General features: G+C 43.6%; 1 long non-coding RNA gene across 1 annotated transcript in view; it reads right to left on the minus strand.

The window, feature by feature from the left end:
• Positions 1-400: 400 nt before the first annotated feature.
• LOC137428022 (uncharacterized) overlaps positions 401-26,366 on the minus strand; it is a 64,749-nt gene continuing 38,783 nt past the window's right edge. The window contains exon 3 of the long non-coding RNA XR_010984632.2: positions 401-1,831. This is a non-coding gene — a long non-coding RNA (uncharacterized LOC137428022). The remainder of the gene's footprint in view (positions 1,832-26,366) is intronic.

Raw genomic sequence — 26,366 nt, forward strand, 5'->3', positions numbered from 1 at the left:
GGAGTCGGAGTCCTCCGCTTGTTCTAGAGTGGCCTCCACTTCCTACAGGATTTGCCCAGTCAACCCGTGGAGATATGCAATTGTGTCGGCCCGGCACGATCCTGTGGGCTTGGGGCCACCTGGTGCGCAGGAACAGGGGGTTGGCAAACCCGGACCTCTCCCTTTGCGGACGCATGAGGAAGATGTGGGTGGCAGTTTACTCATGGGGACGTCTCGTTCATCTTCCTCCCGCTCTCGGCCCACCATGACCTGTTCACCTACATGGCAAGTTTTACTGATACACACTCGAATTAATGCTGTCGCACATCCCATCACGAGGACGATTGCCACTAAAAGACTCATGGCCACTATCGGCCAATGAATGACTTTGGCCCCCCATCCTCCAAAGGTGCTTGCCAACCAGGCGCCCACCCCCCACTTTTCTCGGTCTAGTCTTTCATTTTTTAATTTGGTACTTACCTCCCTCATCTTGTTGATAGCCATCTGCACCCCCTGTGACGGACTAGGAATCCATGCACAACATTTCCCTTTGACAATCCCGCACACATCCCCCTTCTCGGCTAGTAGTAAGTCGAGCGCCACTCTGTTCTGCATTACCATCGCCCTCATCCCCACTACAGTGCCCAGTAACGCTTGGTCCACCGCCATTGATTCATTTGCAACCTTTTCTAACACAAATGCCAACTTATCTATTCGGTAGCTGTTCATCACTGAGCCTGCTAATGGAAAGAAGAAGCTTAGGGCTTTCTCCCAACCTGCTCCATGCAATGTCGTCTGGCCATCGGCATTCCAAGAGGCCCTTCTCTGTCTGACCCGTCCTCCCATTACATAACCCTCTTCCTTGAAGTTTATCTGGGGCAGTACGTATGCTAAATAACAAGTTCCCACCCAACCCCGAGGCAGGTCGGGGTAGGCCCTGTCCCGCACACGAACATGGTTCCCCGTGGTCCAATTCTTGCGCTTGCCATGCAATTCCCATCCTCTCCTGACCTTACAGCCAAATTTTTAAGGGGTCCGTCCTTCAAGGATATACTTACTTCCCAATCACGACTCCACCTACTCAGGGTCCTTTGGCAGATCGAGTCTCCCATCATATGGTGGTAAGAGGCTCCATACCCTCAGCTCTTTATACAAAGGGGGGATTCCTCCTGTCCTGTCAGGTGCATGGCCTGGGGCATCTGTCCTCATTGGGTCCACGATGGCATCTTTCCTTTTTTCATTATCGGGCATATTTCCTCCTCCTCCTGAGATCCTGGCCACCTCAGGATTTTAATCTCTATGCAAGGTGCCCCCCGATCAGTGTCGTCTCCCAGGGAATACCTGCTCTTGCCAGCTATGTCTGTCCAACAGATTTGGGTGGGAGGGAGGGGAATTGCTCTCATGTTAATCCCCTTTTCTTGACAGTGGGACAGGGGTGCATGCTGAACAATTGGATTTATTAAGGGCTGCAGCTACCTGTCTGGATACCTGTCAATATGTGTTCCGCTCATGGCCATGCACTCCTATTTGCCCATCTCTCTCCCTACCTACCTACTAGTCTGGGTTGATGGCCCTGCGCTATCACTCCCAGCAAGCCGACGAGCAGCATCTGCATTGTCACTGTCCTGCGGTAGGTATGTCTTGCAGTGTGTAGCGTGTACCCAAGATGGCTTACCCTCAACCCTGACCGCCGTGAATGATACCAAAAGTACCTGGTGCGGCCCTGTCCATCTGGGTTGCAGTGCCGTGGTTCGCCTCCAGTTTTTCACCAACACCAAGTCACCTGGTTGAAAGGGGTGGCACTGCTCTGTTGCAGGCTCGGGTATTGCCACCTTCACCTGTGAATGAAACTCTTTTGCAACTGCAGTTAAAGCTTTACAAAATTGCAATATCACACCATCCATGAAATGTAAATCCATTTTAGCCAGGTCGATCGGCGCCGTCACCAGTACCCTCATGGGCCGACCCATGAGAACCTCATGGGGCGACAACCCGGTCTTTCTACTTGGTGTCGATCGCATGCTCATTAGAGCAACCAGAATTGCATCGGGCCATTTGCGGCTCGTCTCCGCGCATATTTCGCAGATTTTGTTCTTCAAAGTTGAATTATGGCGTTCTACGACGCCCGCGGATTGCGGATGGTATACGCAATGGAATCGCTGGTTAATTTGCAGTGCCTTGCACAACTCCCTGGTAATGCCGGCCGCAAAATGTCCTCCTCGGTCACTAGATATCTTATATGGAATCCCATATCTACAGATGTACTCTTTCATCAGCAGTTTTACCACTGTTGTTGCGTCACAGTTCCTGCACGCAAAGGCTTCGACCCACTTCGTAAACATGTCAACAATTACCAGTATATACTGCAACTGATCATAGCGCGGCATTTCCATAAAATCGAGCTGGAGGTGTACCCCTGGCCCCCAGGGGCGGGGGTCGGCCCCCACCTGTGCCTGTGGCTGACCTCTACCGACGTTGGACGTCTGACATATCGGACATCTGCGGCAGAGCTGCTCCGCCATAGCCCGTGAACACTGGGGCATACCATGTCCTTTGCACGGTACCTGTCGTCCCATGCTTGCCGGCGTGGCCATGCCCATGTGCCAGACGGGCAAGCCACAGCAATAGACCTCTGGGGGCAACCATCTTGCCATCTCGCACCCATAGCCCAGTGTCCGTTTGCTTCTTGCAGCCAGCGTTTTCCCATGCTGCCAATTCTGCTACGGACACCACGTGCTGCAAAGCGATAACATCCTGCACAGTGGGGACATCTGCCGGTGCCTTGTGCAGGCGTTGGGGCATCTGATGTACCGCTGGTAGTCCAGCGGCACGTTTAGCCGCTGCGTCCGCTTTCGCATGCCCTTTTGCCACCACATCTGTCACTATAGTGTGGGCTTTACACTTAATGATAGCTATTTCTGATGGGAGTTGTAAAGCTTCCAGTAGTTCTGCTATTAGCTCACCATTTTTCACAGGGGTGCCGGTAGAAGTGAGAAAGCCGCGCATTTTCCAAATGGCTCCGGTGTCATGTGCTACATTCCACGCATACGTGGAATCAGCATAGATGTTGGCTTTTTGGCCCTCCACTATTTTACATGCTTTAATTAATGTATACAGTTCTGCTTTTTGCACTGAAAAGGTGTTCGGCAATTGTGCTTGTGCTGCTACCTCATGGTCGGTGCATACCGCATAGCCTACTCGCATTGTCCTGTCCGGGGCCCGTGCAGCCGACCCGTCCGTGTACAATACAAGGTCTGCGTTGTCAAGGGCAAAGTCCTGCATATCCTCGTGCGACGCTGTGGTGGTTTCAATAACATCATGGCAATTGTGTTCGTCACCGTCGTCCTGTGTCGGCAGCAGAGATGCTGGATTGAGAGTTGCGCACCTCTCAATCACAATATTGTTCGCATTTATTAGTTTAATTTCATATTTCAGTGTCCGACTTGCAGATAGGTGTTGCATTCGTGGTTGCAATAAAATTGCCTGTACACTGTGCGGTGCTCGCAGGATGAGAGTGTGCCCCAATACCACCGGTTCCGTGCGCTCGACCGCCCATGCATCTGCTGCCACGGACTTGAGGCACGTCGGTAATCCTCGGGCCACTGCGTCTAGCCGAGAACTATAGTACGCTACCGGGCACAGTTTTGAACCATGCTGTTGGGTTAATACGGCTTGGGAGAATCCATCCCGCTCGTGTACATAAAGCACAAACGTTTTGTCATAGTCTGGAAGTCCTAAGGCCGGTGCGCTGGCCAGAGCCAGTTTGAGATGTTCAAAGCTTTTTGCTCGTTCTTCAGTCCACTCCACCTGTGACGGCGCTGTGTTATGCACCGCGTCCTGCAACGGTCGGGTGATGGGTGCAAAATCCACTATCCATTCCTGACAGTATCCTACTGTACCCCAAAATTGGCGCATCTGTCGCTTCGTCCGCGGCCTGGGGATATCCGGCACACCCTCGGTGCGCTCCCTGGTAAGCTCCCTCTCCCCTTTTCGCAAGGTGTGGCCCAGGTATACTACACTAGACTCACAAAATTGTAGCTTGTCCTTACTGACCTTGTGGCCCTTCCCCGCAAGCGCTGTTAACAGGGCGACCGTGTCTGTCAGACAAGACTCCTTGGTGGTGGAACAGACCAGCAAATCGTCAGCGTACTGAACTAAAGTCGAGCCCGCTGGCAGCGCTACGTCTGCTAAGTCTTGGTGCAACACCCTGGAAAATATTGTCGGGCTGTCACAGAACCCTTGTGGCAACGCTGTCCAGGTAAATTGTTGGGCTCCGTAGGTGAATGCGAACAAGAATTGGGAATCCGGATGTACGGGGACATTAAAGAAAGCGGAACACAAATCTATCACTGAGAACCATTCCGCGTCTGGTGGCACTATAGTAAGAATGGTAGCTGGATTGGGTACTACAGCAGCTATCCCCTCGATAAATCTATTTACTGCCCGCAAATCCTGGATAAACCGCCACTCATCCCTCCCTGCCTTCTTCACTGGAAGGATTGGCGTGTTACACGGGCTCTGGGTTGTAACTAAAATGCCTTGTTCTACCAGGGCGGCAATCACTGGGGCAATACCCTTCGCGGCTTCCGGTCTAATGGGGGTATTGGCGCACATTCGGGTAGGGTCCTGGCTTACCAATAACAACTTGAACGGGGGTGGCATGTTGGATTCTGCCTACGTCATTAGGGTGGACTGCCCACAGCTGCGCGGGCACCTGGTTTAAGCGCTCCCATTTCGTGTCCGTGGGGTCTTGCCGCACCTTTGTTTGAACGGGCTGCAGGGCAACCTGCTCGAACACTCCCGTCATCACCGGCCATACCCCCGCCCACCAATAACCTTCCTTATTTGCTAACCTAGTGATGGCTCCGTCCATTTTCGCTCCGCCAGCACCGTATTTTTTCAGTCTAGCAATCATTGGGCCAATGTCTTCTGGCCGGTACCCGGCCGCGGTGGCAATGGAGACGTGGGGGACTGAGCAATCTCGCAGCTGTGTCATCCCCATTTGGGATGGCGATAATTCAACCTCAATCCCAATGCCTTCCTGCCCCATCCATACATTCCCCAACTTCAGGTCAGACTCACTTCCCAACTCCACCTCCACCTTGTCTGCATAATCTTCGTCTGCACCTCCTTCATCATAGTATGCTGTACAGTGCAAGGGGTCTACGATTTCTGCTCGGTTAATTTTCCGTTTGTGCATCCATTCCCCTATTTCACCAATTCCTGCCATATGCTGTATCGCATGCTCAATGACCTCTCAGCAGCCCGGGGTGATTAACCTCCACCACCAGACCTCTGGAGTGGGCTGCATTAACATGCTTAGCACCTCCGACCTGTTCTCATAGGGCATTTCCAGATACACTCCATTTGGGGAGCACCTTACTACACAGCCAAACTTACATAATAAATCTCGCCCTAATAAATTTACTGGAGTATTTGCAGCGAGGAGAAACGCGTGTCGCTCCTCCAGCGATCCGCATTGAATGGTTAATTCCCCCGATACCGGGATACGCTCACTATGTCCTGACACGCCAATTATCTTTACTTGTCTGCCTGACAGCGGCACACCAGGCAACGCATCTGCCCCGATAGTGGAATGAGTCGCGCCAGTATCTACTAAGAATTCCAGCGGTTTCCCATTTAATCTCATATTACAGGTCGGCTCCTCTGAGGGTGCCCCCGACAGAAGGGGGCCCATGATGAAGGGGTCATCCCCTTCTAGTCAATATTGCTGAGCCCCCTGGGGAACCGTCTGGCCTTTTGTCTGCCTGCCCCCTCTTTTTTGTCTCTGGACTCCCTGTTTAATCACAGGGCAATCCCTTACCCAATGCCCCAGTTGCCCACAGTGGAAGCATGTTCCAAATGGCGCCGGGGGCGCCGTGGGCCCTGGACCGTGCCAGCTTGCAGGACGTGAAACGGGCCCTGGTGGGTAGGGCCGTACCCACCCTGGCACCTGTTCCTGCCCGTGCACGGGAGGTGCGAAAGCCCCCCCCCCCCCCGCCCGGGCATTTCTCCCTGCCATTGCGCTGGGGGTATCGCAGGGGGCCCACCCAGTCCCGGCGCTTGTTCCCGCCATCGTGGAGGCCCCCCTGGGTACCCCGCTCCAGTCCTAGTCCATGGGGCCGGCAGGCTGCCACCCACACCTGCCCATCCCGGCTTAATTCTCTGGGGTGGGAACCCTAGGGTGTCCATCCCGTCATCGTCAGATCCCTCTTCCTGTCCTTGTTCATATGTGGGCCCCCCATTTTTCCCAACCGCACCAGCCAATCGCTCCTGCACCAGCATCTGTAGCATTTCATGCTTAACTTCGACTTTTCGCTCCATTCGTGTTTGACATTGGTCAGCGGCTGCGCATAATTCACGCACCCCCCTTGTCCGCCAGTCGAGCATGACATATTTCAACTGTTTCCTAACAGGGGCCAAGAGCCCATCCACAAACAGGTTTGCAAGCAAGCGTGGTGGAATTGCAGCTGCATTAACAAACCCCCCAAAGTTAACAAGAGCCCGAGTTAATCGGTCCAAGTAATCCCTGGCTCTTTCATCCTTGTGTTGGGTATTTCTGTAAACTTTATCCCAATCTTGGTCGGGCGGCATGAGCTCGTCTCGTATCGCATCAAGAAGGTTATTTACCAGCACCACATGGTCTGATTCAGTCTGCGCTAGCGGCCGTCTCTCCGGCCATAAGGCCACCATTTTTGCCTGCCGCCACACTCCGCTCGGGAGTACATGATTACACATTACCCCTATATCCCGGTGGTCCAAGGAATGACATAATATCCATTCCGCTAGCTTATCCCTGGCTCTCTCCGGCTCGGTCAACAGGGGTTTCATGGTCCGCGCCATAGCCGCCAACTCTGTTTCCTTAAATGCCACATTCGCCATATACAGCTCCTCAGCCCCATGTCTATTGGTTCTCACCCCTATAATCTGAGCAGGGATTGTTAGAGTGGGGGGGTTAGGGATTGCTTGACCTTCCGTCATAGCAGGGCACAGAGTGAGTGAGTTACTCACCGAGCTGGGAAGGGAGAAGGGTGAAGGGGTAGGGGTAGGAAGGGGAGGAGGGGGCCGGACCTCGGCCATTGGAGTAGCGGCTGTCACCGAGGCTCCTGGTCCAGGCTCTCGCCCTTGCTCCACTATCCGGGCCAATTCTCTAATCAGGGTTCGGTGGGGATTCTCAGATCCTCCCGGTCTTTCTGGGGCCGGTCTCTCTGGTAGCTCTGGGATCTCCACCGGTCTCACTCCCGCACAGGGAGGTCCTGCAGCCACTATCTGTTGCATTACTGGCAATGCCCTCTTTACCTCTCCTCTGGTATCCTGCGCAGTCCGGAGGCTTCCCTTCAGACTGGCTTTCACAGATTGTTCCTCTCGACGAAGACATTCCTCGGCCCACCAGCCGAATGTTTCCCAATGTACTTTAGATTTAGTCAACATGTTCTTCTCCTTTACCCTCAATACATTGCGTAAATGCTCTATGCAGTCGCGGGCGAACGTTCCCTCAACAGGGAATATTATCTTTTTGTTCTTACTCTTTCGCATCCATGCGTTCCATAATCCCATATCTCTTACCGCATCCTTTCCATGCTTCCTAAGCATGTACTCCGCTGCCGACCCATCCTCAGATAGGTCCGAGGCTCCAAACGCCGCTTGTCTGTTACCCATATTTACTGGCGATCCTCACCTTGCTTCGCAACCCGTTAGTTCTCCCGGGGGGGGCTATTATTCTGCCTCCCCACTGACGGATGCTCTCTTCCTGACGATACCCTTAGTGTCGTCGGGCTAGGCCCCCCCAAGGGGAGTATTCCGACCCCCAATCCGGTCGGCCTCCTTCCCCTCGTACCTGAGCGAGAGGTTTTGGGGCGCGCGCTTGATTAACTCGAGTAATACGTCACCACACAACACTCCCGCCGGGCCTACATGCGTCCGAACGTGGGCCGCGTCCGGCCACTTCTCAACGTTCGCGACACGTTGAATGTCCAAGCCGCTGGGCCTCCTGGTACACTCCGCTCCCAGCTCCCAGCTCTTGTAACACACCTATGCACACAGTTCCTTCCCCTTACCTCTTAGTTCGGAATCTGTGCCGGAGTCGGAAGGTAAGAGAGCGCCCCCCCCCACCCCCCCACTCAGCGGCAGCACAAGTCACCGATATTCCGAGAAAGATCTCACCTTTTAGGGGCCCCTCGACCTTGTTGCTGCCACCGAGCGGGGAGACCGTCCTTTTTCCCTCTGGACAAATATCCTGCCGACTACGCCAGCTGTGGTAGCAGCATTCTTCTTCCCACGTCTCCGATCCCCCTCCACCCAGAGTGAGACCCGGGAAGCACTCAGAACTGTTCACACGGTGTTTATTACAAGAGCCTGTTACATGCACGGAATATTTCCAGTCTATGCACCGATACGGCGGCGCCCGGTACACGGCAGCGCGACCCACATTAGCAAGTAGCAAGTCGCGATGCGTACAATGCACAAGGAAGCGCCCCGAGGCCATACACCGAAAATATTAGAGTTCCAGCCGTCCAGTGGGTCCTATACATAGTTCTCACCACGTCCCCCTATCCTCATCCCATACTGGGATCAAAGAGGTGGCCCAGACAGTGAGGAGCCTGAGTGGGCGGCAAGGCCACAGGGAGGACATAATATTTTAGTTTCTAGGGTACACGCAATCCAATGCACCGACCTTGAGGGGCGATAGATCTCTAGGGAGGTCTTCTGGCGGGAAATGGGGTTATCATGTATGGTCTCAGACTGCCCTCAAGAGGCTTGGGAGGGTACAGCGGGCCAATACTCAGTATTCAAAGGGAGAAGGAGCGAGATATATGGGTGCCCCCCCCAAATCATTGCCACCACATATATATATATATATATATATTGTTATGAATTTGGGTAGAGTGATATATAGAGCCAGGTAGATCTGAATAGGTATTGTGGAAGTGTAACTCAGTGTAACTTATTGATTGGCACTGGTAACTCATTGATTAAAGACTGGTAACGATTTCGTAAATGGATGCCAAGAATGTGCACGAACATGGTAATCTCTTGTCCACCTGGTCACAGCCCCAGGCTGGAGCACCCCCCTATCGTTTGGTAAACGGAACTCGCAGCAGGAGGGGAGCGAGCTGATGCCAGGACTCGGTGCATGCATGACCTCGGGGCATTAGCGGAGAAAGGATTAGCGCGACAAGGCCCATAAAAACCAGAGCAAACGATGAGTCAGGAGACTTGTGACCAGAAGCTCTGACCTACGGAACGGTACGGAACCCTGTGAGCAGCGCTGAGAGAGGACCGGCCGAAGAAGAAGAACCAACGACTTGAATTAACAATCCGTTTAGCTATTGTAGTCTATTATTGAATTGAAACAAGTGACTTACCAAATGATAATAAGTCCTTACTTTATAAAGCTGTTTCGGTCATATTGGAGTCTTGAGTCTCCCACACCATTTCCCCTACAATTTGGAGGCACCGCTGAGATCAATTGGACACATACAAGACCTTTAAAGGTGAGTGTGTCTTGTTTTTGTCCAGTATGATTTACGAACTTGGGAATAGTTATACATGGAGGATTTGGTGTGTGGGACTTGTGATTGTCCATAGGTAATCCAAGGATGGAACGTTTTAAATGATTCTATTTATTCGTGAGCTTGCGAAGACATTATACGCTGGGTATTAAAAGCCTTGCTCTGGTCTGCAGGCAAATCGGCTCATGAAGTGCACCATGAGGCGATTTGTTTGCCGGTTCGGTAAGGTCCGTACACGTGTACAATCGTGTACACCCGTTTTTAATAAATAATTTTTTTTCAGTTTTCCCACCATATCTAAAACTCGTTCGATCAACAAATAAATTCATGACAGACAACCCCATCTTATACCGGTCCAGAATTATTATGAAAGATGGTGATTGGATGAAAATTGCATCAAATTTTGTCCAGGTCCATCACTAAGCCTTTGAGACATGCTTCACGGTTGAATGAAAGACAATAATTAAATGCTTTTGTGGAAAAGCAATGGCAGACCACCCATTGTCACCACTTTCATGAGCTCAGAGAAATAAAAATTCCAAATTCCACTCTGATGGCTCAATGGAAATAGGCAGCAGAATGAAAATCAACAGACAATGGAACAGCTAGCGATGAGTGTTTGTGAGTAACAACCACCCTCTGGTCGAGGCTCATAGGAAAAGTGATACTTATTGATTCAGCACGCTTACAATAGATATTAATGGCGAAGGTTGTGGTTGGTTCGATTTTGCGAAATGAACGTTCTTTGAATAAGTTTAATGGGATTTAAAAAAAAGGATGTAAGGGCGTAATGTAATGTAAGGATGTAAGGTAAAATTGAGTTATGGAAATAATTGCTTTCAACAATGCAAAGGGTGACAAGATATGGGATTGTAATGGGATTTTAATGGGATAAATATAAAAGATATTTGTTTTTGTCAAGAAAAAGTGACAATTAGCTGAGGAGTCACCGAGGCCAAACTTTAACCTTTGACGGCAGAGAAATTGTGTTCTGACAGCAGAAGACTTCCAAATAATATTTATGGCTGGATTGTTTCAAGAAAAATGACATACTATTTATTTTAATATAAAATTGCTATGAGATGAAATTATATTTTCGGTGTTGGTATGATACTAATTACCTAAAAATATATATATCTGAAGACTTACGGACATAATTTAGGCAAAATATGGCAGAATAGTTGTTGATAGTTTCGGCACATATCAGAATGCTTGTTGATTTAAAATTTCAAAGTTAAATTTTTACACCTTCAAGTACTGATGAAATCTCCATTTTTCACATGTAGTGTTGTTGAAAAACGGATGAAGATGAATAATTTAGGATTATTAGAAAAATTTTGATGGGTCTAACTGTGGAAAGTGTTATTAAATCATAGGTAGAGGTAACAAGGAAACTAGGTGTTACTAGGAAACAAAAGTATTCAGGTGTTACCAGGAAACAAAAGTAGACAGACAAGCAAAATGAGTATAAAGACGTTGACCAACCAAGATGTTGCATATCTTTGTTGATGTTCGGACGTTGTTTATTTCAATTATGGTCGGAATTATTAGAATTGCTATTAAATGAGAATTTTCATATTGGATGTGCAGTCATTAAAATTTGAAGTATTAAAGAGTTTTATGGGATTATAAGGTCATATTGCGACATCATGGGAAAGCTAATGTTAATTGTGGGATGTCAGAGGTAATGGTGTAGTTTAATGTTCACACTGTTTTGGAAAATAATGCTCGATGCAACATGATCCTAAAAAGAACCCATCCCTACATCTAAGGATCAGGAAGGGAAGGAATGGAAAATTTGAAGTATTAAAGTTACGGAACTCAAAATATCTAGGTTTGGATGTGCAGTCATTAAAAAAAAAAAAAAAAAAATTGAGTCATTCATTGGTTTGATGACAATCCTAATATTTTGATAAATATTTGATATTTGATAAATATTGCTAATAGTTTGTCTGAAGGCTTTGATAAGTATTTGTCTAAAGCAAACAGCGACTTCTAAGATGACAGACGTGTGAGGTATTTGGCATCGCCAGACTAGCTTATTGGTTTAGGAATGTTTAGAGGTCATTGCAATGTGATAATTACTTGTGATCATTTGTTGTTGGAACGTTTTGGGAACATTCAAATGTTGTGGTTTGCTGACGTTTCCACAACGTCGCTACAACGTTTCACTTTCGTTGTTGCAACGTTTTGCTCCAACGTTTTGGGAACATTCAAATGTTGGGTTTTGCTAACGTTTCCACAACGTCGCTACAACGTTTCACTTTCGTTGTTGCAACGTTTTGCTCCAACGTTTTGGGAACATTCAAATGTTGTGGTTTGTTGACGTTTCCACAATGACGCTACAACGTTTCACTTTCGTTGTTGCAACGTTTTGCTCCAACGTTTTGGGAACATTCAAATGTTGTGGTTTGTTGACGTTTCCACAACGTCGCCACAACGTTTCACTTTCGTTGTTGCAACGTTTTGCTCCAACGTTTTGGGAACATTCAAATGTTGGGTTTTGCTAACGTTTCCACAACGTCGCTACAACGTTTCACTTTCGTTGTTGCAACGTTTTGCTCCAACGTTTTGGGAACATTCAAATGTTGTGGTTTGCTGACGTTTCCACAACGTCGCTACAACGTTTCACTTTCGTTGTTGCAACGTTTTGCTCCAACGTTTTGGGAACATTCAAATGTTGGGTTTTGCTAACGTTTCCACAACGTCGCTACAACGTTTCACTTTCGTTGTTGCAACGTTTTGCTCCAACGTTTTGGGAACATTCAAATGTTGTGGTTTGTTGACGTTTCCACAACGTCGCTACAACGTTTCACTTTCGTTGTTGCAACGTTTTGCTCCAACGTTTTGGGAACATTCAAATGTTGTGGTTTGTTGACGTTTCCACAACGTCGCCACAACGTTTCACTTTCGTTGTTGCAACGTTTTGCTCCAACGTTTTGGGAACATTCAAATGTTGGGTTTTGCTAACGTTTCCACAACGTCGCTACAACGTTTCACTTTCGTTGTTGCAACGTTTTGCTCCAACGTTTTGGGAACATTCAAATGTTGTGGTTTGCTGACGTTTCCACAACGTCGCTACAACGTTTCACTTTCGTTGTTGCAACGTTTTGCTCCAACGTTTTGGGAACATTCAAATGTTGGGTTTTGCTAACGTTTCCACAACGTCGCCACAACGTTTCACTTTCGTTGTTGCAACGTTTTGCTCCAACGTTTTGGGAACATTCAAATGTTGTGTTTTGCTAACGTTTCCACAACGTCGCTACAACGTTTCACTTTCGTTGTTGCAACGTTTTGCTCCAACGTTTTGGGGACACTCAAATGTTAAGTAAATCGGATAAGAATTCACGAGTTATTTAATTATTAGCGATTAAGGAAGTACTTATTTAATTAATTACATTTCGTATTACATTACAGTAATTACATTACAGTAATTACCTGAGGTAATTACAGTAATTACAGTTCCGGTAATTACAGTAATTACAGTAATCATTACAGTAATTGCAGTAATCTTATTACAGTAATTACATTACATTAACTCAGGCACCTTTTGAGTAAGGAAGCTGATATTTGGACATGACACTGACCAAGTGATGTGGCTGTCAAGAAAAATTTTGATTTATTGATTAATCATTTAATAAATTAAGTCGTTGATTTATAAATGACTTATTTAATTAAAATTCCTCAGAGATACATCTTCGGATGAGATACTTGCAGATTGGTTATGCTATGAGCCAATTGATTAAGGAAAATATTTTGTGATGGCCATATTGGCAATTTCGTGGCCATATTCGTGGCAACTCAGTTAGTGCCACTGCACCTTTAAAATGCATCCCTGCGTTCATTTTTCGATCGATTGAGTTGAAATTTTGAACAATCGGATCTGGACTGTCGTTGTTAACGACTCTAGCACGCACTCGTCCAATCAGGATGGAGCGGTATGGTCCCCGGATCATCACTGCCCGCAGTGTTAATTCGTTTTACTTTTTTCTCTTGGTCATATAATTTTGAAGACATGCATGTCATGATAGAGGAAATGTTTGTTCTGTTGAACGGAATAAATGTTGTTTATTTGTTTGGGTTTGTTTGGGTTTGTTGTTTATTTGTGTGGGTGTGTATTTCTTGTGTATTTTGGATATATTTTCACGACTAATTCCAGTTAACATCCTGCAAAATTTGCTCGTTTGCTGGCCGAGTCGAAATTGCGTTGAGTTCCTATGGCATGCGCCATTAAAAGCGCTGTGTAATGGTTGAGCTCCCTTTATTTCGTTTTGGTCATGCGGATGAGCAGACAAAGTGACGAATGCTGCGGCTGGAGCAGTAGAAGCGATGTTTTTTAATGGAAACGATGTAATGAGTAATTAAAAGTGGGAGGGGGCAACACCACGCATACCTCTTTTAAGGTGTGTATAAACCCTGGAATAAACGTGGGAGGGGGCAACACCACGCATACCTCTTTTAAGGTGTGTATAAACCCTGGAATATTTCAGCAATCAATACAATGCTGAAACTATGTAAGTTAAGTTAATGAGTAATTTAATGAGTAACTTAATGAGTAATTTAATAAGTAATTTAATGAGTAATTTAATGAGTAATTTAATGAGTAATTTAATAAGTAATTTAATGAGTAATTTAATGAGTAATTTAATGAGTAATTTAATGAGTAATTTAATAAGTAATTTAATGAGTAATTTAATAAGTAATTTAATGAGTAATTTAATGAGTAATTTAATGAGTAATTTAATGAGTAATTTAATAAGTAATTTAATGAGTAATTTAATGAGTAATTTAATAAGTAATTTAATGAGTAATTTAATGAGTAATTTAATAAGTAATTTAATAAGTAATTTAATGAGTAATTTAATGAGGAATTTAATGAGGAATAAACGTGGGAGGGGGCAACACCACGCATACCTCTTTTAAGGTGTGTATAAACCCTGGAATATTTCAGCAATCAATACGATGCTGAAATGATGTAATTTACTGTGTAAGAGGGTCGACCTTGGGAATGATTGCATGAACTTGGGAAAGAACTTTCAAGCCCTATGGGATAAATTGGGTGTTACAAGCGATGGAGTTTCAAAATTTAGCATGATTGAAGGAATTTTACAGTCTTATTTCAAGAGTTTTACGAAATTTATATTGCCAAGAGATTTGGGTACTATTAAAAGAAAAAATGATGAGATATTTTTCCCAATGAACTTTAATATCTGCCATCCATTTTGGCTGTCTCACGAATGAAGGATGAGTTGCCTTTAGTGGTTGCAAAGAAAATTTGTGGAGACCAGGCAAAATGGGGAAATATGTCAGATATGACCCTAGGACAGGACGGTGATTCATCAATTGACATGAGGTACGAACCAGAGGTGACGACCGATGAGATTCGATCTCAGTCAATGGATGGACCTGTCCTGACATCATTGGGGAAAGGGCTTATGCAAGGAGTCATCCAAAATGATTAATTTGATTTATTGATGAATATTGATGAATTAATTGAAATTGAATAATTGATTGAATTGTTGATTGATTGAATCTAATTGATTGAATTTAATTGAATAAATTTAACTGAATAAATTGAACTGAATAAATTGAATTGAATATATTGATTGTTTGATTGATGAAAATGCGGTCTCAAGAAAGAAGCTTTGATATCTTTGTGAGATATTATCAATGTGAAGACAACCTTGGAAAATTGAGCAAGGTGGTGAGTTTATATACAGATATATATGTGCGGTTACCATTGTGTGATTTCCCCGTCAACAGAGCGGACACCTGAGGATTCACCCATTTCATACTGACCCTCCGGCTCATCTGCAAATACTGATCTGTGAGATTGGATTGTGCAAAAGCCACAGGTGAGGGAGATTCTCTGGAAATCACCGTTTGAACAGGTGGAGAGATCCTTCCTGGAGGTACGAGTGAAGCTTTAGAGGAACAAACTACAACACATCCAACGCTACTTTGATAAAAGGCAGAATGGGAAATGGATCCTGCAAGAACACACAAGGACAACCAGAGATTCCACAAAAAGGTACTTGTACACATCATATGTACGACCGTTATGGTGCCGAAGCTATAAGGCAGGTCGAGAATTGGTATTTGTGGACAAAGGGACATGATGAGGAGTTTCCAAGAGATGGTACATTTGAGCGAAGTCGATTGGAAAGATTGGAACAAAGATTGAAAGCCAGGAAGAGACAGAATCTAACGGTAGACTGGCTTGCATTCCATCTTTGGGATGGTGAATCCAGACAACGGGAACAGCAAGAACGGATAACGGATCTAGAACTTAAAATAAAAAGGATACAGGATACAGTGGAGGAGACAAATGCACAACTGCCCTCGAAATTAGGAATGAAAGCGACAGTTGTCCCATCTGATTTCCAGTTGTCTCCCCAAAAAGGACGGTACAGAGAATTTTTTCGTGTTTCAGGAGATAACGAGAGATTGCAGTGGCAACTCAGGGATGTAGAGATGCAGCCCAGCAATACAAGTGCACAGGTGCACAGACCAGGCAACGACAGAAACCAGTGTTTCAAGTGTGGACGGATGGGACATTGGAAAAGAGGATGTCCGTATACCAAAAGGAAGACAAGTTAATCGGGTAAACCAAGATCAAGGGTACCAGTGCTGACCGATACCTCAGACAATGATTAGGCCTTCATTGCGACAAATCCCAAATGACGATTGGCCTTGTGGAAGTGTAACTCAGCATAACTTATTAATTGGCACTGGTAACTTATTAATTAACCTGGTAACAAAGCAGATATATTTTACATGCAAACTCTGTGAAAGACGAGTTTGTAAATGAGTCAGGAATGCGCCCGAACATGATAATCTTTTGTCCACCTGGTCACAGCCCCTGGCTGAAGCACCCCCCTATCGTTTGGTAAACGGAACTCACAACAGGAGGGGAGCGAGCTGATACCAGGACTTGGTACATGCATGACCTCGGGGCACCAGCGGAGAGGGGATTAAAATCCAGTTTGTCCATATAACGGGAGCAAACGTGGAAGTCGGGAGGACTTGCTGCGAGGAGCTCTGACCAACGGGAGTGTCGGAAGAACATCAGCCGAACGAAAAGGACCATGGAAAAGAGTTAATCTCAGCCATTGAATAATGCGGTATTATTGGGTAAATGAAGTGAATAATAAACCAGACCTTTTGTAAACCTGTGTCCGGTCATTGGAGTCCTGTGAGTCTCTCAGCTACAAATTCCCCTACAATCTGGAGGCACCGCTGACATCAATTGTACAAACAAGTCTTCTTTAAAAGGTGAGTGTGTCTTGTTTTGTCCAATATGATTTACGAACTTGGAAGTTATGTGTACATACATGGGGGAGCAGGTGGTCTGGGGCTTCCTTGCGCACCGATGCCGCGATATAAGTGGCGTGACCCATCACGAATGGTACTTCGATAAACAACACGATGATAATTCGTTTTTTTTTTCTAAATGATTTCTGTAAATACGTATTTTTGCGCTGGTCACTAAGGGTCTTACTGTGACCTGGAAGCAAACGGAGCAAGCGTGCACCTTGCGACCGTTTGCTTCCAGGACGTGTAAGGCCGGTACACTCGTTTACCCACCCGTACACATAAAGTACTTCTTTTTTTTTGCTCTTGTTCAAAGCACTCGACTTGCTCGGCGCTCGGCGAGCGACAGGGAACCGGGAAAGGGAATTATATTTATATATATATATATTTCCAATATGGTATTGCGACAAAAAGGCTTATATCTTTGGAAACGACTGGTCGGATTTAGACAAATTAAAACTCGTTCGATCAACAAATAAATTCATGACAGACAATCCCACCTAATGCCGGTCCAGAATTACTATGAAAGATGGCGATTGGATCAAAATTGCATACCAACACTCCCTCACTGTCCCTCATTGTCCCTCATGTCCATTCCGGCACCCTGTCTCTTGCTCCCGTTTTTTTCCCTCCCTTTACTTCCCATTGGCGGACGTTTTGCGAGAAGCAAAGCGTTTTGCAGGAAGATAAATAGCATGGGTGAAACAAAACCAGTGCTGTTGTGTTTTTTTTGACGAAATTTGCCAGATAAATAGCATGGGTGACACGACGAAATGATTGGATTTTGGTTCAGGTCCGAATCCAGATCCGGCCTATCAGTGGGATACAAAACATAAACTGTTCACCAAGGCGGAGATATAATAATAATAATAATTCTGTATTATTTAGTTAACCAGTTTGTGTGAAACCTCAACCTAAATATAAAAATTGATCTGCTTGGTGTTAGTTTAAGGGCTGTTCCAAATTTATCCTGATTATGAGAGATAATTACAGGAAATGGTGTTTGTGAGTAACAACCACCCTCTGGTCGAGGCTCATAGAAGGGGTGATGCTTACTGATTCGGCACGCTTACAATAGGTGTTAATGGTGGGATGTCAGAGGTTTTGGTGTGGGTTAATGTTCACACTGTTTTGGAAAATAATGCTCGATGCAACATGATCCTAAAAAAAGAACCCAGCCCTACATCGAGAGATCAGGAAGGGAAGGAATGGGAAATTTGTCAAGGTTTGAAATTAATCGGACAAGGGGGTCCCAAGGTATGGTCACCGTACTCGCAAGCCGTTCGCTTAGGCTCGGCGAATGGACCAAACCATTTGATGTAAATAGGAGGGGGGTTCTGTGGTCGTTACTGCCACGTGGTTTCAAAGTTTTTGTTTGCACGCATGTGTTTTTTTTTGCAAGCATGTACGGGCAAGCGCGTACGTGCGGGCACGCCCTAGTATATATAAATAGAGGTAATATTGAGTTACGGAATTAATTACTTTCAACAATGCAAAGGGTGACAAGATATGAGATTTAATGGGATTTTAATAAGATTTAATGGGATTTTAATAAGATTTTAATGGGATTTTAATAAGATTTTAATGGGATTTTAATGGGATAAATTGGGAACATTCAAATGTTGGGTTGTGCTGAAAGACAGACATAGAGAGAGACAGACAGAGAGAGATAGACAGATAGAGAGAGACAGACAGAGAGAGACAGAAAAGAAAGAGAGAGAGACATAGAGACAAACAGAGATAAAGATGATAGTCAGACACATAGAGAGAGACAGACAGACAGACAGAGAGAGAAACACAGAGAGAGACAGAAAGAGAGACAAACAGACAGACAGAGAGAGAGAGACAGAAAAGAAAGAAAGAGAGACATAGAGACAAACAGAGATAAAGATGATAGTCAGACACATAGAGAGAGACAGACAGAGAGAGATAGACAGAGTGAGACAAAGTGAGAAAGAGAGACAGACAGAGAGAGAGAGACAGAAAAGAAAGAGAGAGAGACATAGAGGCAAACAGAGATAAAGATGATAGTCAGACACATAGAGAGAGACAGACAGACAGACAGAGAGAGAAACACAGAGAGAGACAGAAAGAGAGACAAACAGACAGACAGAGAGAGAGAGACAGAAAAGAAAGGGAGAGAGACATAGAGACAAACAGAGATAAAGATGATAGTCAGACACATAGAGAGAGACAGACAGACAGACAGAGAGAGATAGACAGAGTGAGACAAAGTGAGAAAGAGAGACAGACAGAGAGAGAGAGACAGAAAAGAAAGAGAGAGAGACATAGAGGCAAACAGAGATAAAGATGATAGTCAGACACATAGAGAGAGACAGACAGACAGACAGAGAGAGAAACACAGAGAGAGACAGAAAGAGAGACAAACAGACAGACAGAGAGAGAGAGAGACAGAAAAGAAAGGGAGAGAGACATAGAGACAAACAGAGATAAAGATGATAGTCAGACACATAGAGAGAGACAGACAGACAGAGAGAGATAGACAGAGTGAGACAAAGTGAGAAAGAGAGACAGACAGAGAGAGAGAGAGAGAAAAGAAAGAAAGAGAGACATAGAGACAAACAGAGATAAAGATGATAGTCAGACACATAGAGAGAGACAGACAGAGAGAGATAGACAGAGTGAGACAGAAAGTGAGAAAGAGAGACAGACAGAGAGAGATAGACAGAGAGAGAAAGAGAGAGAGACATAGAGACAAACAGAGATAAAGATGATAGTCAGACACATAGAGAGAGACAGACAGACAGACAGAGAGAGATAGACAGAGTGAGACAAAGTGAGAAAGAGAGACAGACAGAGAGAGAGAGAGAGAAAAGAAAGAAAGAGAGACATAGAGACAAACAGAGATAAAGATGATAGTCAGACACATAGAGAGAGACAGACAGAGAGAGATAGACAGAGTGAGACAAAGTGAGAAAGAGAGACAGACAGAGAGAGAGAGAGAGAAAAGAAAGAAAGAGAGACATAGAGACAAACAGAGATAAAGATGATAGTCAGACACATAGAGAGAGACAGACAGAGAGAGATAGACAGAGTGAGACAGAAAGTGAGAAAGAGAGACAGACAGAGAGAGATAGACAGAGAGAGAAAGAGAGAGAGACATAGAGACAAACAGAGATAAAGATGATAGTCAGACACATAGAGAGAGACAGACAGACAGACAGAGAGAGATAGACAGAGAGAGACAGAAAGTGAGAGAGAGACACAGACAGACAGAAAGAGAGACAGAAAAAGAGAGAACATTTTTGGGAACGTTTTTCACATTACTTTCCTGCAACATTGAAATAATGTTGTTGTAAAACGTTTCCACAACGTCGCCACAACGTTTCACTTTCGTTGTTGCAACGTTTTGCTCCAACGTTTTGGGAACATTCAAATGTTGTGTTTTGCTGACGTTTCCACAACGTCGCCACAACGTTTCACTTTCGTTGTTGCAACGTTTTGCTCCAACGTTTTGGGAACATTCAAATGTTGTGTTTTGCTGACGTTTCCACAACGTCGCTACAACGTTTCACTTTCGTTGTTGCAACGTTTTGCTCCAACGTTTTGGGAACATTCAAATGTTGTGTTTTGCTGATGCTAATTACCTGAGGTAATTACAGTAATTACAGTTCCGGTAATTACAGTAATTACAGTAATCATTACAGTAATTGCAGTAATCTTATTACAGTAATTACATTACATTAACTCAGGCACCTTTTGAGTAAGGAAGCTGATATTTGGACATGACACTGACCAAGTGATGTGGCTGTCAAGGAAAATTTTGATTTATTGATTAATCATTTAATAAATTAACTCGTTGATTTATAAATGACTTATTTAATTTAAAGTCCTCAGAGATACATCTTCGGATGAAATACTTGCAGATGGGTTATGCTATGAGCCAATTGATTAAGGAAAATATTTTGTGATGGCCATATTGGCAATTTTGTAGCCATATTCGTGGCAACTCAGTTAGTGCCACTGCACCGTTAAAATGCATCCCTGCGTTCATTTTTCGATCGATTGAGTTGAAATTTTGAACAATCGGATCTGGACTGTCGTTGTTAACGACTCTAGCATGCACTCGTCCAATCAGGATGGAGCGGTATGGTCCCCGGATCATCACTGCCCACAGTTTTTAATTAATTTTACTTTCCTCTTGGTCATATAATTTTGAAGACATGCATGTCATGATAGAGGAAATGTTTGTTCTGTTGAACGGAATAAATGTTGTTTATTTGAGTGGGTGTGTAGTTTTGTGTATTTTGGATATATTTTCACGACTAATTCCAGTTAACATCCTGCAAAATTTGCTCGTTTGCTGGCCGAGTCGAAATTGCGTTGAGTTTCTATGGCATGCGCCATTAAAAGCGCTGTGTAATGGTTGAGCTCCCTTTATTTCGTTTTGGTCATGCGGATGAGCAGACAAAGTGACGAATGCTGCGGCTGGAGCAGTAGAAGCGATGTTTTAATTGAAATGATGTAATTTAATTCAACGTGGTAGGTGGGCAACACCACAAAGCATACCTCTTTTTAAGGTGTGTATAAACCCATGAACATTTCAGCAATCAATACGATGCTGAAATGATGTAATTTAATTCAACGTGGTAGGTGGGCAACACCACAAAGCATACCTCTTTTTAAGGTGTGTATAAACCCATGAACATTTCAGCAATCAATACGATGCTGAAATGATGTAATTTAATTCAACGTGGTAGGTGGGCAACACCACAAAGCATACCTCTTTTAAGGTGTGTATAAACCCATGAACATTTCAGCAATCAATACGATACTGAAATGATGTAATTTAATTAAACGTGGTAGGTGGGCAAAACCGCAAAGCATACCTCTTTTAAGGTGTGTTCAAACCCATGAACATTTCAGCAATCAATACGATGCTGAAATGATGTAATTTAATGAGTAATTTAATGAGTAATTTAATGAGTAATTTAATTACATCATTTAAGGTGTAATTTAATTGTGTAATATGGTCGACCTTGGGTTTGTTTGGGTTTTGTTGTTTATTTTTGTAGGTGGGTATTTTTGTGTATTTTGGATATATTTTCACGACTAATTCCAGTTAACATCCTGCAAAATTTGCTCGTTTTTCTGGCCGAGTCGAAATTGCGTTGAGGTCCTATGGCATGCGCCATTAAAAGCGCTGTGTAATGGTCGAGCTCCCTTTATTTCGTTTTGGTCATGCGGATGAGCAGACAAAATGACGAATGCTGCGGCTGGAGCAGTGGAAGCGATTTTTGAATTGTTCAATGATTATTCGATATTGTTATGACTTATTGTCAATAGGTATACTAAGTGGCCATGAGGTAGCCTGTTGCTATGTACAGTTTTATTCTATTGTTGATTATACCACATAGCTGTGGTGATAAAGGAAATGTTCGTTTAAATAGATGACTATGATATGACCATGACTATAAAATCATGATGATTATTATGAATGATATCATAGGGTTCAAATGCAGAATGATTGCATGAACTTGGGAAAGAACTTTCAAGCCCTATGGGATAAATTGGGTGTTACAAGCGATGGAGTTTCAAAATTTAGCATGATTGAAGGAATTTTACAGTCTTATTTCAGGAGTTTTACGAAATTTAAATTGCCAAGAGATTTTGGGTACTATTAAAGGAAAAAATGATGAGATATTTTTTCAAATGAACTTTAATATCTGCCATCCATTTTGGCTGTCTCACGAATGAAGGATGAGTTGCCTTTAGTGGTTGCAAAGAAAATTTGTGGAGACCAGGCAAAATGGGGAAATATGTCAGATATGACCCTAGGACAGGACGGTGATTCATCAATTGACATGAGGTACGAACCAGAGGTGACGACCGATAAAATTCGATCTCAGTCAATGGATGGACCTGTCCTGATATCATTGGGGAAAGGGCTTATGCAAGGAGACATCCAAAATGATTAATTTGATTTATTGATGAATATTGATGAATTAATTGAAATTGAATAATTGATTGAATTGTTGATTGATTGAATCTAATTGATTGAATTTAATTGAATAAATTTAACTGAATAAATTGAACTGAATAAATTTAATTGAATATATTGATTGTTTGATTGATGAAAATGCGGTCTCAAGAAAGAAGCTTTGATATCTTTGCGAGATATTATCAATGTGGAGACAACCTGGGAAAATTGAGCAAGGTGGTGAGTTTATATACAGATATATATGTGCGGTTACCATTGTGTGATTTCCCCGTCAACAGAGCGGACACCTGAGGATTCACCCATTTCATACTGACCCTCCGGCTCATCTGCAAATACTGATCTGTGAGATTGGATTGTGCAAAAGCCACAGCTGAGGGAGATTCTCTGGAAATCACCGTGTGAACAGGTGGAGAGACCCTTCCTGGAGGTACGAGTAAAGCTTTAGAGGAACAAACTACAACACATCCAACGCTACTTTGATAAAAGGCAGAATGGGAAATGGAGCCTGCAAGAATACACAAGGACAACCAGAAATTCCACAAAAAAAAGTACTTGTACACATCATATGTACGACCGTTATGGTGCAGAAGCTATAAAACAGGTCGAGAATTGGTATTTGTGGACAAAGGGACATGATGAGGAGTTTCCAAGAGATGGTACATTTGAGCGAAGTCGATTGGAAAGATTGGAACAAAGATTGAAAGCCAGGAAGAGACAGAATCTAACGGTAGACTGGCTTGCATTCCATCTTTGGGATGGTGAATCCAGACAACGGGAACAGCAAGAACGGATAACGAATCTAGAACTTAAAATAAAAAGGATACAGGATACAGTGGAGGAGACAAATGCACAACTGCCCTCGAAATTAGGAATGAAAGTGACAGTTGTCCCATCAGATTTCCAGTTGTCTCCCCAAAAAGGACGGTACAGAGAATTTTTTCGTGTTTCAGGAGATAACGAGAGATTGCAGTGGCAACTCAGGGATGTAGAGATGCAGCCCAGCAATACAAATGCACAGGTGCACAGATCAGACAACGACAGAAACCGGTGTTTCAAGTGTGGACGGATGGGACATTGGAAAAGAGGATGTCCGTATACCAAAAGGAAGACAAGTTAATAGGGTAAACCAAGATCAAGGGTACCAGTGCTGACCGATACCTCAGACAATGATTAGGCCTTCATTGCTGCAAATCCCAAATGATGATTGGCCTCAACAGATTCGATTACTGGACAAACATGAATAACTGTCGATGATTCTTGGGTCTGAAAAGTTTTCGGAGCAAGAATTATTCATTTTTTCTTTTGCTTGTAAGCAAATTAGTAATTAATTGATCACATGCCGAAATTGGATCTTTTATGTTGGGCACACAATTTTAAATTTACAAAGTTGGAACAATTGCTTTGCAAATTTTTGAAACCAAGGGACAAGGGTCACATGATGATCAGGTGGGAATGTCGGACTAGTGTTCCGCATGATTGATAGGTCAGTGGTCGACTGACATGCAAATGGGTGTGTAGTCAAATTTGGATAAATTATGGTGGGAACTGAAAGGGTAATTTCAATGTGACATCATAGGGGTTTTCTAAGAATAGACTTTTAGTTTATTTGTGTCTAAGCATTTTAATTTGATTGACAAATTTTATGAAATTGAAATAAAATTGACACCCATCTGATCTGTAAATAATAGTTCCAACGCAAACAAATACGCATAATGCATGTGTGTGTGTATTTTTTGTGTGTCAATGTTAGTGTTTTTTATTGTTTTGTGTATCAATCTTACAAGATTGTTGACACCGACAGTGTGCCTGTCTGGAAATGGATAGTTTTATGTGGATGGAATTGAATATGCAGAGAATCCGTAAAATAAAATAGAAATAAAATTTGATTATGAACATTATCTCTTTTGTCAAGGGAGATGGAATATAAAGATGTTACGTTACGTGCTGTTACGTTATTTATACTCAGAACGCGCTGTTACGTGTACCTGCAACATATTTGTTAATCTCGCACACCTATATTGGCATACTGGTGTCAGTAGTACTCACTGGGTGCATAGAAATGGATGAGCAACAGTTAAGGGGGTGTATAAAAACACTTACTTGGATATTTTCTACAAAAGTAGGGGTTTCAATAAGTGGTACCATACACATGGGATTCATCAAATTAAGTTTTGGAGTTCAAACAAAGTCACGGGTTAACAGATGGGAATGGATAGTAAATAAATTCTTCGATGCTGGGTAAATGAAGTGAGATATTACAAAGACTTATGAGAGCTATTGTTCTTCCTTGCAGCAGTGGGAGAAAATTTAGATCCAACATAATGAATCTATAAATGAATGTGATAGGGATAATATCCTCAATTTGTACTAATTATTTGATTGTGGGTAAAGGAATTAATTTATCGTAGTGGATTGTTAACAAGCAGCCTGAAATGTCCTGAGAGTGTGCATCCATGTAATCAGAAATCCCAGATTTGTTTTTACAAACAACATTTTGGTAGAGATCTTATGTGGACGAATACTTGCTTGGTAGATAAAAACGGTACGGCATGTTGGCAGCCATTTCGGTGGCCATTTAGGCCGAACAAATAGGGAGAAACTGTAATTGAATATGTAATTTACAGATGAGTATTTGGGAAGTAAAAAGGAAATTTATTGATTTGGGAGACATTTTTCGAAGGTTTATTAAAGTGTTGCAATATGACATTTGGCAAGGAAAATATTGGATGGGAAAATTAGATCTGTTTATAAAATGAGTTTTGTTGACCCATTGAAGTTAATTCTTTGAATTGTTGTTTAATTAGCATGTTGAGTTCAAATTGGAAATAGTTTGGTAGAGCTTTGGTTAAAACCTTTGGTTGCGGTATCTTGGAACGAAATGATAAACCATAGGAGATTGATAACAATAAAAAAAATATGGACCCAAAATAGAAAGTTGGATTCATGCCCCTCATTGCAAACAAGCACATGGGGCTAAGGTGGACGATCCCACAGAAAATGGGGCTGCACCTAGCAGCCCAGCAGAACATTCAGTGGTAGATAAATGATAGTCGTGATTTACAGTCATTTGAATTCCATTTTAACACCCCTTGCATTGATAAACATTACATTTTCAACATGTGATATTCCTACTTGGGATAGTGACATTTATTTGCCTACATGACATACAATTACCTGCTGATATTAATACAACATGAGTGAAAAATGTATCACAACTACACTCATGATCAGGGGATTGAGTTCAACCCCGGGAGATAGGGGGATCAGGGCAAGACAAATAATCTGATTATGTTACATATTAAGGGATTTTCTTTATTTACCTTTTAGGAAGCTTGTTAGTTTGGTATATAATGTTAAATGTCATCGACATATAACTATGTCATAGGTATGAATATATACAAGGAGTAGCAGACTTGTTTGTTGGTTTAGTAGTTATATTGGCAATTGTTTTAGTGGTGGCTTGCTTGAAAGCCTTAGTGACGGTGTGTTTGAATAAGGTAACCAACAACACGATGATAACGCATGAAGTGACAAATGAGGAAAGAAATGTGGAACCAGAAAAGGAAGACTTTTATGGCGACATAAACAGTAGAATTAAG

This window comes from Myxine glutinosa, chromosome 5 (assembly GCF_964187855.1).
Source record: "Myxine glutinosa chromosome 5, kmMyxGlut1.1, whole genome shotgun sequence".
Taxonomy (NCBI): Eukaryota; Metazoa; Chordata; class Myxini; order Myxiniformes; family Myxinidae; genus Myxine; species Myxine glutinosa.